At 38.6% G+C, this 23,309-nt stretch overlaps 1 protein-coding gene across 1 annotated transcript in view; it reads right to left on the bottom strand.

The window, feature by feature from the left end:
* Nucleotides 1–23,309, bottom strand: part of kis (chromodomain helicase DNA binding protein kismet) — a 1,089,809-nt gene that overhangs the window by 983,655 nt on the left and 82,845 nt on the right.

The following is a 23,309-nucleotide window of genomic DNA, read 5'->3' as shown; positions in this document are numbered from 1 at the left end:
CTGATGTCTGTCCACTGTTGTGTAACAACTTGACAAACATGCAATTTTTTTTTTAACCCAGCAGTAATGACATCCCATTTTCTTAACTTTTGGAAAATGTTATTTTTTTTATTTATTTATTTATTCATTTGGCATGCACAATGACAATATATCATCTTTTCTTAATGAATTGCAATGCTTATTATTTGTAACTGTTTAAGTGTATTAAAAAAAATTTAATTTTTAAAACAAGCTGTGTTTTTACAACTTTTATTTTTAAAAAAATTATTAATTTTGATAAAATTACAAAAAAAAACACGTTAGGCATAAAACAGAAGCATCAGTCTCTTCCATTTTCTAATTTAAGGCAGTTAATATGAAAACCATAAGTTCATTAAATTTCAAACTGTGCATGCAAGTGCATATATTTCTGCTATTATCTATAAAAATATTAACTAATAATATTCAATATTATTAGTTAATATTATTAGTTCATTTCAGTATGTAATATTGAATTATTAGTTCAATATTATTAGTTGCTTCCATTTTCATGCTTATTTCAATTAAACTTATTTAATTAAGCTTATTTCAATTATTAAGCTTATAAAATTAAGCTTATTTCAATTATTAAACATACTGAAATGAAAATCTTAAATTTGGCATCTTCACAATGTGCAAAGTTTGAAACTCTTCCCACCGAGCACCACCCATTTTATGAGAACACTGGGTTTCAATTATCATCTTTGTGCTGTGGAAACAACAATAAATCTTTCAAATATAACTAGGGTAAGATAGAAGTTTATTGATCTAGTGGAAAAGGAAAAACAAGTAACCTGAAACTTTAAAAAACACTGCATCAGCACACAATTATTAGTTCAATATCATTAGTTGCTTCCATTTTCATGCTTATTTCAATATATATCTTAAATTTGGCATCTTCACAATGTGCAAAGTTTGAAACTCTTCCCACCGAGCAGCACCCATTTTATGAGAACACTGGGTTTCAATTATCATCTTTGTGCTGTGGAAACAACAATAAATCTTTCAAATATAACTAGGGTAAGATAGTAGAAGTTTACTGATCTAGTGGAAAAGGAAAAACAAGTAACCTGAAACTTTAAAAAACACTGCATCAGCACTTGTCTGGTACCATCCAATTCTTCAAGCAAAATTCAAATAGTTCCAAAAATGGTGATGGAGCACTTGACAAGTTCTCGTGCTCAATTTTAATATGAAAACCATAAGAATATCAGAAACTGTTAACAGTGAAACTGCGACTATATTTAGGAAGGTAGAAAAAATTTCAGATTTTTTATCACTGATTAACGGTTAATGCTGGGGCACCTGCCAGGTACCCCGCCACTACTGCTGTGCTACTCTACTAATCTTGCTGTCTCTACTAATCTTGCTTTTTATATATAGTAGCACAGCCGTAGTGAGGGGTACCTGGCAGGTGCCCCAGCATTAAAAAGCAGATTGGATGGATTTAACATACTGAAATGAAAATTAAATATGGAAATTACATTATCCAGTGAAACGGAGCTTAAAAGGAGTGTTAAGTAAAATATGTGTTCATTACAAAAATGTATTAGAGAAAGATTGCAGTATTCAGTACACAGCTTGCCAAGATGCTAGAAAAGTAAGAAAAATAAAAGAGTATAGAATATGACAATTATTTCTAATGTAAAAATTAAATATAATTAATGGTCAGACTTGTATTAATTCACAAAGAGATTTGAAAACATACAAGTAAAAGTACAGAGATCCAAAAACAAACTTGAATTAGACTAATAAGTTATACATCTCTATAAATGTCTGTTGTCGATTCCAGTTTTAAATTTCTCATCTTTGTAGTATCAACTGTAAACTTCACAAGGCATTTTCAAAATGCCCCCCTTCTTAATCCTTGGAACAAAAATTTTTAATTTGCTCACAAAATTTTATTTCCATTTGGTAACAAATTTATATTTCAATAGCAAATTTTATTCTCATTTTTATTTATGTTTTTTACCCTTTGGCTTGTGATTTACATCAGAAAGGAAAGACATGTTGCTATTTTGCTTGCAATCCTGGCCTTTTGTAAAATATCGGGCAACATCCTTATTTTGTCAATTTTGTAATTATTTTATCAATGTTGTAATTAATTATATATTATTATATATTTTTTCTCTCTTTTTTCTTTTTTTTTACCTTCTATCACTATTTCCTTCAATTTTTTTTTCACTTTATATATATATACACACACACACACACTGCAGTTCAAAAAAAGTGCATCACCCCTTAAAATTGTAATTGTCGTCAGGATAACCTAAGTATATGGCAATATTTCTTACAGATTAAATTGCATCAGATAAGATTGACACGCACAGGTGATGAAGTAATGTTGCATTAGCCGTTACTTAACACTATATAAGCACACTCTGCAAGAGTTGCAATCATTCCTTGCTTGTGTCAGGATGGCGAGTTACATGCAGTTGACACCACGAAGAAAGAGTGCTATTGTTGCTTCACGTGAGGAAGGATGTTCTTCACATCATATTGCTTATAGAATGTCTTGTAATCAGTCGACAGTGAGTAGATTTCTATCCAAACTCAAGAATACTGGTTCAGCTGATAGGAAAAAAAGGAAAAGGATGCAACCGAGTCTCAACGCCAAAACAGGGCCGCGTTTTGAAGTCCTTATGTCTTAAAAACCATAAAGCTTCTTCGTCTGAGCTGAAAAGAAAATGGCAAGAACATACAGGAGTGGTAGAAAGTGCAGTAACAGCCAGAAGACACCTCTTAAAAAATGGAATTGTAGCTTGTCATCCTAAAAAGAAGTCCCTACTCACACAAAAAATGAAAAAGACCTGATTAATTTGGTGTAAGGAGCATGTCATATGGACCCCTGAGCAGTGGAAGTCAGTTATTTTCTCGGATGAGAAGAAATTCAACCTGCATGCCTCTGATCGGAGACAAACAATTCGCCATAGACGTGGTGAAGAATACCATCCAGACTATATGGTGTCTACAGTGAAATTCCCTACCAGCCAAATGATAAGGGGGTGCATTTCCTATCGCGGAGTAGGTCACCTGCAGTTTATAAAGGGTTCTATAAATGCCAATGGATAGCTGGCTATATTGGAAGGCAAATTGCTGCCAACCATTAGAGACCATTTCAACCTGCCAAGTAACTACATCATTCAGGACGACTCTGCTCCTTGTCATTGAGAAAAAACTGTAGGTAGGCACTTTTGTAGTTACTTTAGGTTCATTTCCGCATTAGAGGTTCAACAGCAATGTGCTTACATTTGTTATAGATGAAAAAATAGTTAGAAGAACAGTCCATTACAACTTAGCTGGCTAGGAAACAGCCCGAACCAGAATCCTATAGAGAACTGTTGGCATCGTTTGGAATCTGCAGTTGCCAGAAAGAAACCAAAGACCCTTCTTGAACTTCAGGAAGACATAATTCGTGTTGGGAACCACGAATTATCAGTTGATTATCTTCAGAAATTGATCTTGTCAATGGCTCAACCGTGTGCTGCTATCATCAGGGTTCAACTAAATATATTATTTTTCACCTGGTGAACTTTTCATTTTGTCTACAATGAAATTCCCTACCAGTCAAATGATAAGTGGGTGCACATTTGCCTTGTCTGATAACATTTCAGCCATAACTGTCGTGTTTACCAAAACTGTTGTATAAAGGTTCAAATGCTCATTTTGGAATATTTTGAGAGCACCTGACAAATATTACTTAGCTTTGCCTTAACTATTAATAAATATCTTTTGTTTATATTTCTATTTGTGATGCTAGCATCACAAATAGAATCATTAATGAAACAAATCATTAATGTAACATACCATCGTGAAAAAGGGTTAGAAATATGAAATTCCTAGGTGGTGGCACTTTCTTTGAACACCAGTATATACCGATGAACCAAAACATTATGACAACCTACCTAATATGATGTTGGTCCTCCACAGACAGCCAAAACAGCTCGTATCATGCAAGGCATCAACGCTACAAGATTTCTAAATGTGTCTTGTGGTATCTGGTACCAACACATAACCAGAAGATAGTTTAACTCCTGTAAGGTCCATGGGTGAGAAGCCACAGATCGGAGTTGCTGTTCCAACACAAACCATAGATGCTCGATGGGATTGATGTCTGGGGAATTGGGAGTTCAGGGCAATACCTGGAAGTCTTCCTCATGTTCTGCAAACCAGTCTCGAACAATTAGGGCAGTGTGGCATGGGGCATTATCCTGCTGACAGATGGCACCGAGAGAGGGAAAGACCGTTGCAATGAAATGGTGTACCTGGTCACCAAAGATGTTTAGGTGGTAGATGTCAGAGTGCCCGGCACATGGATGACTGGATCCAGGGTATCCCAGCAGAACGTTACACAAAGCATGATACCACTGCCACCGGCTTGTTTTCGTCCCACGGTGCATCCAGGCACCATCACTTCTCCAGGTAAATGACGCACACGTATAGGCCATCCACATGGTGCAATAGGAAATGTGATTTATTGGACCGACATCCTTCTTCCAATCACTCAAGGTCCAGTTTCGATGCTCCCGTGCTCATTGCAGGCACTTTCACCGGTGACCGTGGTTAGCACAGGCATTGAGCAACCTGCAGCAACACAGCCCCATTTTCAGCAGGGTTCGATGTACTGTGTGTTGTGACACATTACTCCTATCACCAGCATTCCAATTACTGGCAAGTTGCGAATTGTGCCACAGTCGCCCTTCTATTACCACGTACCATCGGAGAGAGCCTTCACTCACTTCAAGCATCAATGAGCTGTGGTCGTTGGACACCTTGTTGGCGGTTCGTCGGTTCCCCCTCCTCGGACCACTAACCACCCAACCAGCCATGCCGTTTCGGATATGCTCTGACACAGTCGTCTGGCCATTACAATTTGGCCTTTATCAAACAAGCTTAAGTCTGCTACCTTTCTCATCTGAAGAACAAGAGTAACACTGATTAACGGAGCTCAGTATCAGATGTTTTTATACAGTGTCCCGACCCGCACTGTAGTTCACCTGCAGTTGCTTCAATTTGCATACCAACTCACTGGTCATAATGTTTTGGCTCATTGGTGCATGTATATATATATTGAATAGAATAACAAGAAAGTGGAAATAAAAAGGTCGAAAATTAGGGAAGTAGTCTAGTGCAGTCAAAGGCAGCATATACAAAACTTAAGAACATGTAAAATAGAGCAATAGCACAAAAAAAAAAAAAAAAGGTTAAAGAAAGCAAATGTGAGAGAGAGAGAGAAGATAACTAATAAAATATGCATAATAAGAAATATATAATTACAAAATTGAAAAAAATCAGGATGTTGTCACACGACTTACAAAACCAGCCTTCATCAGGTACCAACGGCAAAGATTACAAACAACATAGCAACGTGTGTATTCATTTCTCCAATGTTCCAATCAGGGCCACTGCGACCCTATGTGCCACCAGTGAGCAAAATCAAATTTGCAGCCCCAAAATATTTTGATTAAAAAATAAAATAAGGCATAAATAATTATTATTAATTTATTGAAAAAGAAAAGAATTACAACATATCACACATACAATATAACGAAACAACAAACAAAAATAACAAAATCATTCTTAATGCAACTGCTATATTTGGAAAAGTATCTTTAAAATTGTTTTTAAAAATATATTGCAACACTTCAGATGGAGTAATATTTTCTTTTATATAAATTTGAAGTACTTTTAAGTTCTTCAGTAATGCTAAACCATCAATATCGGACTCATTACGATAATTGTCATTTAATTTAATATGTAAATCTTTACAAAGATTTAAGAAATTGTTATATGACCATTTTTTTTAAATTTAGAAATATTATAAAATATTTTAAATATTTCTACATGTTCTTTCCTATTTCTAAACCTTTCAGTTAACAAGAAAATAATTTGAAATAAAAAGTTAATTTTGAAATTTTGTTGAGGATCCTGAATAGCTTCTTCTCTACTTTCATAATCAAAATGACATCTTTTCCGTACAGTGCTTACTTCTGGAAACTAAGCGGCAATATTAGCTGAAGCAAGAATTTTTGGAATGCGTCCTCTGTTCTGTTGAAAATATTCCGTGATTTCCCATTGGTAGGGATGTAAGGGAAGGATGTTCCATATTCCCCATACTGTTTGATTGATATGCAAAAGCACTGATGAAAGGATTCAAAGAGCAGCTTAAAGGAGGTGTAAAAGTAGGAGGGGAAAAGATAAAGCCAATGAGATTTGCAGTTGACTAGATATTGATTGCTAATAATAAATTATTACAGAGCTCCTTGGACATCTTGAACAGAACAATAAAGGAGTAGAGTATGAAGATTAACAGCAATAAAACCAAGGTAGTGTTAATTTCAAAGAGGCCAGGAAGAATAATTAACATTAGAGGGAATAATATTGGAACAGATCGACAGATACTGTTGTTTATGTTATTGTTATTTGGTTTTTAGGAGAATTAGCAACTAAGGCCATATTGCTCCGGGATATGTGGTGGTCATTCTCCGACCTTTCCGCATCCTCCGTATTTGGTGGTGACGGGCTCGAACCCCGGTCTAATCAAGAAGTGTGTGCTATGCACTGCTGCTCCTTCCTACGTGGCTACGGAGGCGCCGTCGACAGATACAAGTACTTGGGAAGCATAAAGACAGAAAACAAAAAAATTCTGGAAGAAATAAAAACAAAAATTGCAATGGGCAAAGAGGCATTTAGTAATGGAAAAGAACTATTGAGAAGAAATTTCAAGAAGGAATTAAGAAAGCAAATGGTGAAAACATTAATATGGACTGTTGTACTATATGGCTCCGAAATATGGACACTGGAAAAGAGGATATTAGATGCCTAGAAGCTTTCGAGATGTAGATGTGAAGGAGAATGGAAAGGTTGAAATGGGTGGATAGAACAAGTAATGAGACTTTGAGGAAAGTAGAAGAGAGAACACTAATAAAGAATTAGGAGACAAAATAACTTTATAGGACATGTATTGAGAAGAGAAAGCATGTAGAGGAAAGAGAATGAGGGGTAGATGTGTGGGAAGAGAAATGTTGGGAGAAGGGGGATTGGAATGATGGATTGGATAAGAGGAATTATACAGGACTTAAAAGTGTAGCACAAGAAAGGGAAGCATGGCACCAATGGAACCCTGAACTTGCCTGAGGGCAGAGAACTTGAAGATAAAGAAAATTTTATAACTGCAAAATATAAATATGAAACACAGATTCAGATAAGCAACTTAACGTGCCTACAATTTTATGTACTGTATTTATTTCAAATGAATTATTTTCCTGCCATTTGAAAGTTGCATTGATCATCTGATTGTATAAAACCAATCGGATGACCAGTGCTACTTCTGGGTATGTAGGACAGGCAGTTGGTTAGGTTTTATGAGTAACACTAAGTTGCAGAATGGTAATCTCTTTAGCTCTTAATTCGTGCTTAGCAGTAACACTAATTAACTCAATTGCCTGAAGACCAGAGGTGCAAACAATGCACTCCCAGTAAAGTCTCGTAATCCGTTCGTTATATGAAAATTTTCTTCATTCTACTGAAACTATTATAAATGTAATTACTCAGGGGGATTTTAAAAAAAAAAAATCGTTAAATCGCTAGATCATCTAATCATAAGAATAATATATAATAATTCATTAAATTTTGAAAGCCAATTACAATAGAAATTTAACGGCGCCCCCCTCTGACGGGCACCAGGTCCAAATTTATGTGAAATATCACCAACAGATCTAGACAACTACAGCAAAATAAAACAAAAATAAACCAAAAATAGACTGACCATTACGCTCCATCTCAACAGAGGACCACAAGGCCAATAATGGTCAGGGAATTGCTGCATTTCGATCGCTACACATATTGCCGCAAAGGCGAGTCGATCGAAAGATCAGATCACCACCCGAACCCCATATCAAACCGCCAATGCAGAGGACTTCAATAGCGGTGGTTGAGATGGGGCGTAATGGTCAGTCTATTTTTGGTTTATTTTTGTTTTATTTTGCTGTAGTGGTCTATATCTGTTGGTGATATTTCACATAAATTTGGACATGGTGCCCATCAGAGGGGACACCATTAAATTTCTATTGTAATTGGCTTTCAAAACTTAATGAATTATTATTATTCTTATAATTAGATGTTCTAAATTATCTTAGAGATTTTCTGCTGCAATATTTTTACTCTTTTTTACCCCTCTCTTCCCTCCCTGTTTGGTTTGATTCTTTAGTTTAATTTCAACTATTTTTGCTCTTGTCTTGCCATACTGCTGGCATTACTTTATTTTTAACTCTCATTCTAATTTATTTCAAGCATCATGTAAAGCAGGAGTGGGCAACTTTTTTCGTCAGCGGGCCGAATGAAATTTTAGTATCACGATGCGGGCCGAATGAAATTTTCGCATCATGATGCGGGCTAGAATAGATTGAATGATTTAATAAAAAAAATCAGAACCTAAAAAATTTTATATTACTTGAATTACCAAATTATTAATGTATTTTTAAAAAAAATATCTGAATGTCCAATTATCATTGAAAATGTGGCATTCGGCATCAATTTTTCTTTTTTTTTTAATTGGCTCATTTTATGGGCTATAAATTATATTAAATTAAAAATTGTAATAATTAGAAAAGGCATAAAACATAAAATATCTCACACCAAATATTATTTTTTTCAATAAGAAATCAAACCCAAAGGAACTACGTTCGATCGATGCTACAATAATAATTAGGAAATAACTCTTTGACGCTGCGTAGAATCACTTGGTTACTGTTGTACTGGCCGCGATTCCCGATTGAACCGAATTAAGCCGAACGTTTACGGCGAGTGTAGTCAGGTAGGGATTTTCTATATTTATGCATTTACCGAGGGGGCCGGATTCAACATCGTCGCGGGCCAGATGTTGTCCACCCCTGATGTAAAGGGATATGCTTTTTGGTGCCTCTGATGTTTGCTGTACCTTTTTATTTTATTTTTTTTATCATGAAAGATTCAGTTTCCAACTATTTTAAACATTATTCAAATATATGTATAAGCATATACAGGGTGTTTCAGTTAAATGTTTCAGAACTTCTAAGAGGGGTAGGGTACATCCTGACAACTCGAAATCATATAGCAATGTGGGGTCGGAAATGCTTTCCTGAAGCGGTATTGTACACAGAAGTCGTCGTGCGACGTCGTGCAGCACAGATTCGATTTTCGGTCAATGTATGGGCCGGTATTATGGGAGATCACCTCATTGGACCTTACCTGTTACCGTGTCGTCTAACCGGACCTATCTACTTGATCTTTCTGCAGCAAGTATTGCCACAACTTTTGAGAGATGAACAGATTTCTGCATCGACACAACAGACAATGTGGTTCCAACACGATGGAGCCCCTGCCCATTATAGCGGAGATGTTCGTAACTACCTGGATGTCACATTTGGTCAACAGTGGATTGGACGTGGTGGTCCCGTGCGTTGGCCTGCTCGGTCACCCGACCTATCATGTCTTGATTTTTATTTCTGGGGTCATATGAAATCGCTAGTTTATGACACCCCTGTTGACAATGCTGAGGAGCTGGTTGCAAGAATCGCAGTAGCTGCCGAAGAAATTCGAAATTCGCCTGGAGTATTCCAGAATGTTCGGATGTCCATGCGTCGGAGATGTGAGGCGTGCATTGTAGCCCGTGGAAGAAACTTCGAACACTTACTTTAATCCATGTACCTTTTGCTTCTTTTCATGTATTATTAAAACGATTTCTCACTTACGGTCTCTTTTCTTTATGGTGCTTCTGGGTACAACACCGCTTCAGGAAAGCATTTCCGACCACACATTGCTATATGATTTCGAGTTGTCAGGATGTACCCTATCCCTCTTAGAAGTTCTGAAACGTTTAACTGAAACACCCTGTATATATATATATTTTTTTTTTTTGGAAAGGAGGAGGAGCATATTGTATCCAGATCATTTGCATGAATTTCTAAAATTCCATCATTTAGTTCAATTTGTTTGTCAGTATCCATTCCAGTGGTAACGTGGGTGTTGTCATTTTTAATTTAGGTCTTTTTGGAGGGGCATCAGCTAGAATGGTGATTGGAGTATTACTTGCTTGTTCAGATGTAGAATGGTGATTGGAGTATTACTTCCTTGTTCAGATGTTTGCTGCATAGAGTATTATCTGAAACCATAGACAATGGAGCATTTTTCTTTTTTTTTTTTTTAATGAAAACCTCAAGGACGAGAGGTATTAGAACCTATAGAACTTAGTACTGTGCTCGGGTTGGAGGCTGAGAAGACAAAAGAAGATATTTGTTGACATTAGACTTGAACTTCTGCAGACTGTAAAAGAAGGTTGTTCCAGAAAACAGCAGTTGAATGAATAAACGAGAAAGATGAAAAGTTGGTTCTGTTAGTTTGAAGTTGGACAGTAAATGGATGCCGGCTGGTGGCAGCACGTGTTTGGACTGTTTTGAAAGAGAGAGCGGGAATTACAGAAGTCAATTCAGAAGAACAGTGCACGTGGAAATATCTGTAGAATAGGCATGCAGCAGAAACAGTACGTCCATGAGACAGAGAGTGGATAGACACTGTTAGACAGGAGTCATTTATTAACCTAATTGCCCTCTTCTGAATGGAATCTAGAAGCCTGAGAGAGAGATTTTGGGGGCACCGCCCCAGATGTGGGAACAATATTCCATTGTAGGACAGATTTGCGATTTGTACAGAATGAACAGCTGTTTGGAAGAAAAGTAATGCCGAGAGTGAAAGAGAAAACAAAGTTTTTTAGATGCAGAGGAAGCAATATTTGTAATGTGCTTGTGCCAAGAGAGATTAGAAGTCAGGGTAATCCCCAAAACAGATATATCATTTTGCCTAGAAATCGGAGTGTCACTAAAAATAAGCATAGGAGCAGAAGAATCCTTTTTGCGAGATATAAGACAAGACTGAGTTTTAGAAGGGTTGAAATCAACTAAGTTGTCTTTGCCCCACTGGAGAATTACCTGAAGATCGGCATTTAAGGAATTGGTAGCAGATTTTCGAGAAGATGAAGCTGATTGAGCAGGACAAGGTTTCTCAAAATGGAAAGTTGAATGCAATGTGCCATCATCGGCAAAACAATGGATAGGATTTCCAGTCAATAGAAGAAGGTCATTAATATACAAGAGGAAAAGAGTAGGGGAAAGAACTGAACCTTGGGGGGACACCGGCATTAGCAGAGAAGTTAGAAGACAGAGAGCCATCTACCATCACCCTCAGTGAGCAATCAGAGAGAAAACTGGATAGCCAATTACTAAAAACGGTTGGCAAACCATAAGATGGAAGCTTGTTTAGAAGACCTTTATGCCAAACACGATCAAAAGCCTTTGAGATGTCAAGAGCAACTACTTGAGTTTCACCAAACCTTTCCATTGAATTAGTCCATAAATGGGTAACATAAGCCAGAATATCACCAGTGGATTGACACTGACGGAATCCATACGGGCGATCGTTGATCAGACGGAAGGTTTCTAGGTAGTTTAAGAGTTGGCGGTTAATTGATTTCTCCATTACTTTAGAAAGAGTAGAAGTAATTGCAATGGGACGATAATTGGATGGGAGGGATTTGTCACCCTTTTTAGGAACTGGCTGGATATGAGCAAATTTCCAAGCAGAAGGAAAAACACCTTTGGAATAAGAAAGGGAAAAAAGGTGGCAAAGAATAGGAGTAAGTTCAGGAGCACTGGTTTTGGGAACAAGTGGAGAAATACCATCAGGACCTGGAGCTTTTTTAGCATCAAGATTCATCAAAATCCTTCTGATATCCTTTTGACGGAAGACCACAGGAGGCATTGAATGGAGCATGTTGGGAATGGTGGGAGGAGTTTTACCAAGATCATTAATACATGAGCTGGAAGAAAAATGGGATGCTAGCAGATCAGCTTTATCCTTGGCTGAAGTGACAACAGAACCATCTGGTTTGGTCAGAGGTGGGAGCAGAAATGGGCAAAAATCGCAGGCAATAGCTTTGGCAAGAGACCAGAATGCTTGGCTACCATTAGGGCAAGAAGCAAGTTATCTGCTCTTAGCATGTTCAAACTCTAGTTTGGACTGATTAATAACTGCTTTACAATTGTTGCGAGCTTTGGTCTAGGCAGAAAATGAAACTGAAGAATTACAACGTGGTCTCAGTTTCAATCTCAATAATACCCATTTCCACTTACAGTCTGTCAAACCCCACATACCTTTTTTGACTGAATTCCAATTATCAGTTCATTCAACTACTGCTCATCTCAGTTAACCTAATTATGATCCCTTTTGTTTCAAGGGAGGTACCTGTGCATATAACTGCTCCAATATTCCGTCAGACTTAGTAATAACCTCTTTTTGAATTCCAATTATCAGTTCATTCAACTACTGCTCATCTCAGTTATCCTAATTATGATCCCTTTTGCTTCAAGGGAGGTACTTGTGCATATAACTGCTCCAATATAACTGCGTCAGACTTAGTAATAACCTCTTTTTGATCTTCTCCATGTTAAAATCTCTCTACCATACTCTGTCAAATTCATCTGTTGCCTCTATCGTTTTCACAACTCCACTAATCACTTGGAACTCTGACTTTCTCTGTTTGAAACTAGCCTTTCTCTAGTCAAACTTTACTAACAGTGAGGTAATTTTCCTTGATAATCTTAATGTTCAAAACTCCGGATGGCTTCCGTTTTAGCATTAGCATTTTTTAGCATTAGTAGAGGCATTTGATGCAAGAAAGCAAGCTTATGCAGCATCAGCCAAAAAAAAAAAAAAAAAACCCACTTCCACTTCACCCCTCTGTTCGTTCAAAATATCTGTCCAGCTGAGCCTTAAACTTATTTAGGCTATCAACCTCCACTACAAGGATTGGAAGTCTGTTCCACCAACCAACCACCCGCTGGCTAAAGGCAAATTTCCGCACGTCTATCCTACATCTGTCTTTCCTCAATTTGAATTTATGCCCTCTTAGGTGATTATTCTGAGCTAGAGGAAGAATCCCATCAGCATTGAGCATGCTCAAACCATTCAAGGCTTTATACACCTCTATCAGATCACCTCGCTGGTGCCTAGTCTCCAGACACTGTAATTTGCAAAACTTAAGCCTTTCTTCGTAAGAGCACCCCTTTGTTCCATTCACTAATCTTGTTGCCCTTCTCTGTACTCGTTCCAGCAGCTCTACATCATTCTTGAAATGAGGCCTCCAGGCCTGTATACAGTACTCTAGGTGTGGCCTGACCATTGCCTTATACAAGGGAATAAACACCTCCTTATCCCTGCTCGAAAAATTCCTGTATATCACTCACAATACTCCATGAGCTACTCTTGCAGCACGTCTGCACTGCTCAGAGAACTTCATATCTGCCTGCACAACCCCCCCCAAGTCCCTTTCATTCTCTACCACTGTCAGTGTAGTACCACAGAGTTGATACGTTGCTCTGGGGTTGTTGTTTCCCATGTGTAGTACTTTACATTTGTCAATGTTAAACTTCATTTGCCACCTCTCAGCCCATCTGCTCAACCTTTCCAGATCCTGTTGCAGTAGCATAGTGTCAGTAGTGTCCTTGACAACCCTGCCAACCTTCGTATCGTCTGCAAACTTGGACATTTAAGCTTGATATACCATCATCAATATCATTTATAAATAAAGAAAACAATAATGGACCCAACACTGAGCCCTGAGGAACTCCACTAATAATATTAGTTCACGATGAGCAGTGTCCATTATTTACCACTCTGCCTTCTCCCCCTCAACCACCCCTTTATCCATAGCAGCAATTTGCCTCCAATGTCACACTGCTCCAATTTGTGTAGCAGTCTTCCATCTGCAACAGTATCAAATGCCTTTCTAAGATCCAAGTATATAATATCAAAGCTATTCCCTCCATCCAGTTCTTTTGTGACTGCATCATAGTATCCAATCAAATTGGTCAGGCAAGACTTCCCCTTAACAAAACCATGCTGTGTCCGAGCTATAACTGAAGTCTTGTCTAAATGATCCTGCAGTGCTTCTTTAACCAGTGCCTCCATTAATTTTCCTGGAACAGAAGTTAGGCTCACATGTCTATAATTACTTGTGTCAGCCTTTGATCCTCCTTTGTGAATTGGGGTCACATTTGCACATTTCCAGTCTATGGGTACCTCCCCTGAGTACAAGGAAGCTCTCATAATTATGGTTAAGGGTTTGCTTACTTCCTTTGCTGCCTCCTTTAATATAACTGGATAGATCCCATCCACCCCGGGTGCCTTTCTTGTGTTTATCTTCAACAGTTTCTCCTCCACTTTACTCCCAGTTATTTCAAGATTCTGTAGCTTACTGCTAGAGTTGAATACACCTCTGGCATTCCCCTCGCTGAATAACTCCTCATGTGTGAATGTCGATGCAAAATATTCATTTAGTTTGTTAGCTACCTGAGCAGGATCATCAACAGTTGACCAATCAATATCAAGTGGACCAATCTGATTCATCCCCTTCCTTCTAGAGTTTACATAAGTAAAGAATTCTTTGCTGTTTTTCTTTGCATCCCTTGCCAAGGATTTCTCGTAATCTGCCTTCGCCTGCCTAACCTCCTTTGTAACTTGGTTGCATATCAACTTGTATCTATCATAGGCTGCTGTGTCATGTGTTAATTTGTAAGTATCCAATGCATTTTTCTTCTCTGCCATGTGCCTCATTAGTTCATCTGACATCCATTTTGACCTAAACCTTGAACAATATTTCTTAGTTGGTATGTAAAGCCTAGTAGCTTCCAAGATAAGTTCTTTGAATGCTTCCCATTTTGAATTTGCTGTTGGTAACATCATCAGTTGGTCCCACTGTATAGAATTTAAATACTGTCTCAGTCCATCGTAGTTGCCTTTACGGAAGCAATAACCCTTTCCTTTACCCCTAATGGTAGTTACCTCTTTGAGTAAATCCCACTTCAGCACACTGTGATCACTGCCACCTAGCGGTTCATTTATCTGCAGATTCTTAATGCATGAAGAATCACTGCTGATAATCAAATCATGAGTATTACTCCCTCTAGTTGCCTCCCGAACATGCTGATGTAGAAAACAATCATCCAATAAATCCACAAAAGCCCTGCTAGTGTGTGTGACCAGCCCCCAAATTCCAGTCAATATCTGGGAAATTAAAATCTCCCATTATAAGACTCTCTGATTTACTGGCCCACTCTATTTCCCTGTACAGTTTCTTATTATACTCATCAGAGTCATTAGGCCTATACCACACTCCTACTCTCAATTTTGATCTCCCAATGCTTATGTCACACCAAACTGACTCAACATTGCACTGTCCAGCGATGTCGACTGGCTTCACTTCCTTGGTTTTTATGTGTTTCTTAACTAATAGCATAACCCTTCACCCCCTTCCTATTCTGTCTATCCTTTCTGTAGATGTTGTACTCCCCAAATTCCAGTTCTGCATCCCTTATATCTGTGTGACACCATGTCTCTGATATCTCAACAATATCTGCCTTTGATGTTTTGAGCAATACCTCAAATTCATCAAATTTATTTACTAAACTCCTAGCATTGGTGTATACGCAAGTATACCTGCACCTGTTTCTATTCTTAGCTACCCTAACACAACCCATGTGTTTACTTGTACTGCAATGGCTCCCAGCAGTCTCTGAAATATCATGCATCTTGTTTTTCAGGCTTCTGCTCATTCTAATAGAAGCAGTGCAAGAATCTCTTTCACCTCTGCCAGTGGCTACTGTCAATCTATTGGTCTTTGTCTCCCCCCCCAAGCTAGCAGTTTTCCGACCCACCTAACGCTGCCTCGATAGCATCAGCAAATATTCTTGCACCCTTTCTATTTAAGTGTATCCCATCCCTGTAGAAGCAATCTCTCCTGTTAACAAGTACAGTCCAGGCTGAAAAAAATTCTACCCCTTGAGCCTTGCACAATCTTTCCAGGGCCGAATTGATCGACAAGGCTCTCATCATATACTCCCTCCCTCCTATCGTGTCTGGGCAGAATTGCAGACACTTTCAAATTCAAACCTAATTCTCGGCTTTTGTTCAACAGTGACCTGTACTTGTTAAATAATTCTGCCGGTCTCCTACTCTTAATATCATTAGTGCCAACGTGTACAACTATATCACCTTTTGTGCCCTTAAAAGATGATATTCGCTCTACAACGTCATCAACCTTTGCCCCTGGCAGACATACCCTGGTCCTGTTCCACCTATCCTTTTTACAAAGCATGTTCCCCGTTTCCCTGACAATAGAGTCACCAACAACTACTAGTTCCTTCGGGACCAGCGCATTCTGCCTTGGGGGTTGCCTCTGTGGCACGTGATGCCCAAGTGCAAGCTCTGGCGTTGATGTGGGCAGCTAAGAGCTTGATGGGCCCCTCAATTTAGTTTCTTCGAGGGCATCCACCCTGTCCTTCAAGCTCTCATATAGGCCCACAAGAATGCTGAGTTGTTGCCTGATATCGATATACTCCTTGCATCGCGCACGCGCACACACACACACACACACACAAAGACATCCCCCATGGCAGTATCATGTTCCGTACCCGATTGCTCTGCAAACATCAAGCAAACAGTGCATTTTATAAGTCTGTGAGTCAGAGGACAACTGCCCCCTCAGTTCTGCTCTGAGCCACAGCACTTCCATTAGCTTGAGCCTTTTGCTTTGCTGCTCTGGTCTGAGTCATGATTCTATTAATTTATTAATTAATTATAATTAATTATGTTATGTTATTAATTATGTTAAATATAATTAATTATATTACGTTTGTAATCTAAGTCGTCATATGTATTTATTTAGAAGTACAATTTAACTGCTAACGAAGTTCAATTAACGCTATCTAGTACGGTATATAACTATCGTATCACAAAGGCGGAAAAGTTACGAACGGTAAATCTACGGACACTTAAGTATTAATTAACTTTCAAATCTCGCTGTCTCCATTCAGAATAAACTAACGATCCTTACTAGGTCTATAAGCTACTTACAGAAATAATTCGATGTAAAAAATATTCAATCAAGCGGCGGCTAAATATGGCTAAAGAACTTCTCGTTCAGCGGAGTTGCAAACACGTGGATACAGTTACCGATACTTTTATGAAATTACAAGGCCGAGTAAAGAATAAATACACCAAATTAATCAGAAAATCACAAAATAATGTTATACTACTAAATTTAAATCAAAAGTTTTAGAAAAACAATAATTTCAAATCAATAAATAAGAAAAATCCACTTAGCGGCTTTGAACACGACCGTCTCCTTGTAGCCTCGTCAGCAGACTTGCTGATTTTCTAATCACAAGAACCCAGCTTTGCAATTACTAATAACCTCGCACAGATTATTCATTTACCTACCAGAATACCAGACAATCCTAACCACACAGCCAACACGTGGTCTTTTTCCCTCACAAACAACCTTTCTAAGTACACAGTTGACGTGAGTGGTCCTCTAGATACCTCAGATCACAACTTGGTGATGGTCTCTTCTCCAATCTGGCCTTTCTCTTGTGGTCATTCTCAATGTTGTGTTGTTTGCATTACAAGAATGCAAAATGGGATGATCTGCAAGATTTCTTTTCCTCGATCGTATTACTATTTTAAATCTTCTAACGTCGACGTTTGCTCAGATCATGTTGATGAAATTATTCTTGCAGGAATGAAATCCTTTATTCCACACTTCACCTTAAAATCTCATCCTTTATTTAAACCTTGGTTTTCCAATAAATGTGAAAGACTGTTCAATGTAAGAATTGGATATCATGACTGGCTTGCATTGAAATCTCCAGGTTCTTTTTCTGCCTACACCAAAGTCAGCAACAATTGTAAAGCAGTTATTAATCAGTCCAAACTAGATTTCAAACAGGTTGAGAGTAAAAAACATGCTTTGGCTAAGGTAAAAATGCCAACACGAGAAACTTTACTGGGAAAACGCATTTCCCGTCACTGCATTCTTGGCAAACAGATGGTGCATGTTATTGATAGTGGCAGTAGAAGTCAATAACAATGTATTAATTAGTTTTTTCTCATTATTAAAAGCAGACTACTGGAGTCCATGAGTGGTCTGAAATTTGCTTAAGGATAAACCCTCGAGACTGCCTCAGTCTTAGAGTGTTTATCCCCCTTCCTGCTGTTTTAAAATAGGAAAACAACTTCTACTGCAGCTACCGATAACACGCACTGCCTGTAGAAGTTGTTTTCCTTACTTGGCTACATAAGGCCTGATTATCAATATGGATACCATCAATTCTGACACACTGATTATATAGTGGTTATGTTACTATCTAGGCACAAATTCATTGGAAAAGTTCAGTGAAACTCAAACAGTTGCTCTTGACATTTCAAAGGCTTTCGATCGTGTCTGGCATAAAAGGTCTTATAAATTTGCTTCCATCTTATCATTTGCCAATCACTGCAGGTGATGATAGATTGCTTTCTGGCATCAAATTTTCTACTAATGCAGGTGTTCCCGAACAATCAGTTCTTTCTCCCGCTCTTTTCCTCTTGTATATTAATGACCTTCTTCCATTGACCAGAAATCCTATCTATAATTTTGCTGATGATAGCACATTGCATTCCCCCTTCAAAGTTGAGAAACTCTGTATAAACAGCTTCAACTTCTCAAATATCCACTACCAGTTTCTTAAATGCTGATCTGCAGGTATGCTCCAGTGGGGCAAAGATAACTTAGTTCATTTCAATCTTCTAAAATTCATTCCTGTCATATCTTGCAAAGAGGCTTCTTCTGTTCCTATGCTTATCTTCAATGACACTGATTTCTAGACAAGGTCAAATCTCTAATGGGGATTACCCTTTTAACTATACATATAACCACTTAGGTTAAGTAACATAAATAATTAGTAAAAATAAATAATTAATACATAACTTGATACAGAAGTTATATAAAGGGATTTCGTAGATAACACTCGTTACTGAAACAAATATTTCGTAGATAACACTCGTTACTGAAACAAATATTTCATAGATAACACTCAGATTTCGTAGATAACACTCGTTACTTAAACATAAATATTTCGTAGATAACACTCGTTACTGAAACAAATATTTCGTAGATAACACTCGTACATTTCGTAGATAACACTCGTTACTGAAACATAAATATTTCGTAGATAACACTCGTTACTGAAACAAATATTTCGTAGATAACACTCGTACATTTCGTAGATAACACTCGTTACTGAAACATAAATATTTCGTAGATAACACTCGTTACTGAAACAAATATTTTGTAGATAACACTCGTTACTGAAACATAAATATTTTGTAGATAACACTCGTTACTGAAACATAAATATAGCATTATAACTATGTTGGGATACAAGTTTAGGATTTAATTTTGTACTGAAATTGAAATTTTATTAAAAGTAAATCGAAATCATGACTCAAACCAGAGCAGCAAAGCAAAACGCTCAAGCTAATGGGAATGTTGTGGCTCAGGGGAGAACTGAGGGGGGCAGTTGCACTCTGAATCACAGCCTTTTAAGATGCACTATTTGCTTGATGTTTGCGGAGCAGTCAGGTATGGGACATGAAACTGCCATGGGGGATGTCTTTGTGTGTGCGCGCGATGCAAGGAGTGTAAGGAAATCGGGCAACAACTCAGCATTGTTATGGGCCTATATAAGAGCTTGAAGGACAGGGTGGATGCCCTCGAAGGATTACAAGTGAGGGGGCCCATCAAGCTCTCAGCTGCCCACACCAATGCCAGAGCTTGCACTTGGTCATCGCGCAACACAGCGGCAACCCCCAAGGCAGAATGCGCTGGTCCCGAAGGAACTAGTAGTTGTTGGTGACTCTATTGTCAGGGAAACGGGAAACATGCTTTGTAAAAAGGATAGGTGGAAGAGTACCAGGGTATGTCTGCCAGGGGCAAAGGTTGATGACGTTGTAGAGCGGATATCATCTTTTAAGGGCACAAAAGGTGATATAGTTGTACATGTTGGCATTAATGATATTAAGAGTAGGAGACCGGCGGAATTACTTAACAAGTACAGGTTACTGATGAAAAAAATCCGTGAATTAGGGTTGAATTTGAAAGTGTCTGCAATTCTGAGCAGACACGATAGGAGGGAGTATATGATGAGAGCCTTGTCGATCAATTCGGCCCTGGAAAGATTGTGCAGGGCTCAAGGGATAGAATTTTTTTCAGCCTGGTCTGTACTTTTAACAGGAGAGACTGCTTCTACAGGGATGGAATACACTTAAATAGTAAGGGTGCAAGAATGTTTGCTGATGCTATCGAGGCAGTGTTAGGTGGGTCGGAAAACTGCTAGCTTGGGGGGATAAAAGGACTAATAGATTGACAGTAGCCGCTGGCAGAGGAGAAAGTGATTCTTGCACTGCTTCTATTGGAATGAGCAGCAGCCTGGAAACTAAGATACAGGATATTTCAGAGACTGCTGGGAATCATGGGGGTACAAGTAAACACATGGGTTGTTAGGGTGGCTAAGAGGAAGAGCAGGTGCATGTATACTTGCGTGTACACCAATGCTAGGAGTTCAGTAAATAAATTTGATGAATTTGAGTTATTGCTCAAAACATCAAAGGCAGATACTGCTGGGATTTCAGAGACATGGTGTCACACAGATATAAGGAATGCAGAACTGGAATTTGGGGAGTACAATGTCTACAGAAAGGATAGACAGGATAGGAAGGGAGGAGGGGTTATGCTATTAGTTAAGAAACACATAAAATCCAAGGAAGTGAAGTCAGTCAATATCGCTGGACAGTGCAGTGTAGTGTCGAGTCAGTTTGGTGTGACATAAGCATTTGGAGATCAAAATTGAGAGTAGGAGTGTGCTATAGGCCTAATGACTCTGATTAGTATAATAAGAAACTGTACAGAGAAATAGAGTGGGCCAGTAAATCATAGAGCCTTATAATGGGAGATTTTAATTTCCCAGATATTGACTGGAATTTGGGGGCTGGTCACTCACACACTAGCAAGGCTTTTGTGGATTTATTGGATGATTGTTTTCTACGTCAGCATGTTCGGGAGGCAACTAGAGGGAGTAACACTCTTGATTTGATTATCAGTAGCGATTCTTCATGCATTAAGAATCTGCAGATAAATGAACCACTAGGTGGCAGTGATCGCAGTGTTCTGAAGTGGGATTTACTCAAAGAGGTAACTACCATTTGGGGTAAAGGGAAGGGGTATTGCTTTCGTAAAGGTTACGATCGACTGGGACAGCATTTAAATTCTATACAGTGGGATCAACTGATGATGTTACCAACAGCAAATTCAAAATGGAAAGCATTCAAAGAACTTATCTTGGAAGCTACTAGGCTTTACATACCAACTAAGAAATATTGTTCAAGGTTTAGGCCTAAATGGATGTCAGATGAACTAATGAGGCATATGGCAGAGAAGAAAAATGCATGGGATACACACAAATTAACACGTGACACAGAAGCCTATGATAGATACAAGTTGATCTGTAACCAAGTTACAAAGGAGGTTAGGCAGGCGAAGGCAGATTACGAGAGATCCTTGGCAAGGGATGCAAAGAAAAACAGCAAAGAGTTCTTTACTTATGTAAACTCTAGAAGGAAGGGGATGAATCAGATTGGTCCACGTGATATCGATGGGTCAACTGTTGATGACTCTGCTCAGGTAGCTAACAAACTAAATGAATAGTTTGCATCGACATTCACACATGAGGAGTTATTCAGCGAGGGGAATGCCAGAGGTGTATTCAACTCTAGCAGTAAGCTAGAGAATCTTGTAATAACTGAGAGTAAAGTGGAGGAGAAATTGTTGAAGATAAACACAAGAAAGGCACCTGGGGTGGATGGGATCTATCCAGTTATATTAAAGGAGGCACCAAAGGAAGTAAGCAAATCCTTAGCCATAATTATGAGAGCTTCCTTGGACTCAGGGGAGGTACCCATGGACTGGAGATGTACAAATGTGACCTCATTCACAAGGGAGGATCAAAGGCTGACACAAGTAATTATAGACCTGTGAGTTTAACTTCTGTTCCCGGAAAATTAATGGAGGCACTGGTTCAAGAAGCACTGCAGGATCATCTAGACAAGACTTCAGTTATAGCTCGGACACAGCATGGTTTTGTTAAGGGGAAGTCTTGCCTGACCAATTTGAATGGATACTATGATGCAGGGAATAACTTTGACATTATATACTTGGATCTTGGAAAGGCTTTTGATACTGTTGCACATGGAAGACTGCTGCACAAATTGGAGCAGTGTGGCATTGGAGGCAAATTGCTGCTATTGATAAAGGGGTGGTTGAGGGGGAGAAGACAGAGAGTGGTAATCAATGGACACTGCTCATCGTGGACTAATGTTATTAGTGGAGTCCCTCAGGGTCCTTTATTGTTTTCTGTATTTATAAATGATATTGATGATGGTACATCAATCTTAATGTCCAAGTTTGCAGACAATACGAAGGTTGGCAGGGTTGTCAAGGACACTACTGACACTATGCAGCTGAAAAAGGATCTGGAAAGGTTGAGCAGATGGGCTGAGAGGTGGCAAGTGAAGTTTAACATTGACAAATGTAAAGTACTACATATGGGAAACAGCAACCCCAGAGCAACGTATAAACTCTGTGGTACTACACTGACAGTGGTAGAGAATGAAATGGACCTGGGGGTGGTTGTGCAGGCAGATATGAAGTTCTCTGACAGTACAGACAGGCTGCAAGAGTAGCTTTTGGTGTATTGTCAATGATATATAGGAATTTTTCTAGCAGGGATAAGGTGGTGATTATTCCCTTGTATAAGGCAATGGTCAGGCCACACCTAGAGTACTGTATTACTGTATACAGGCCTGGAGGCCTCATTTCAAGAAGGATGTAGAGCTGCTGGAACGAGTACAGAGAAGGGCAACAAGATTAGTGAATGGAACAAAGGGGTGCTCTTAAGAAGAAAGGCTTAAGTTTTGCGAATTACAGTGTCTGGAGACTAGGCACCAGCGAGGTGATCTGATAGAGGTGTACAAAGCCTTGAATGGTTTTAGCATGCTCAATGCTGATGGGATTCTTCCCCTTGCTCAGAATAATCACCTGAGAGGGCATAAATTCAAATTGAGGAAAGACAGATGTAGGATAGATGTGCGGAAATTTGCCTTTAGACAGCGAGTGGTTGGTAGGTGGAACAGACTTCCATCCCTTGTTGTGGAAGTTGATAGCCTAAATAAGTTTAAGGCTCAGCTGGACAGGTATTTCGAACGAACAGAGGGGTGAAGTGGAAGTGGTTATTTTTTATTTATTTTTTTACTTTTTTTTTTTTTTTTTTTTTTGGCTGATGCTGCATAAGCTTGCTTTCTTGCATCAAATGCCTCTATTAATGCTA

The sequence above is a fragment of the Mastigoproctus giganteus genome, chromosome 10, assembly GCF_048544385.1.
Source record: "Mastigoproctus giganteus isolate SK-2022 chromosome 10, ASM4854438v1, whole genome shotgun sequence".
Classification (NCBI taxonomy): domain Eukaryota; kingdom Metazoa; phylum Arthropoda; class Arachnida; order Uropygi; family Thelyphonidae; genus Mastigoproctus; species Mastigoproctus giganteus.
Note: the sequence above shows the minus strand (reverse complement) of the source record. Positions and strands in the feature narration are given on the sequence as shown.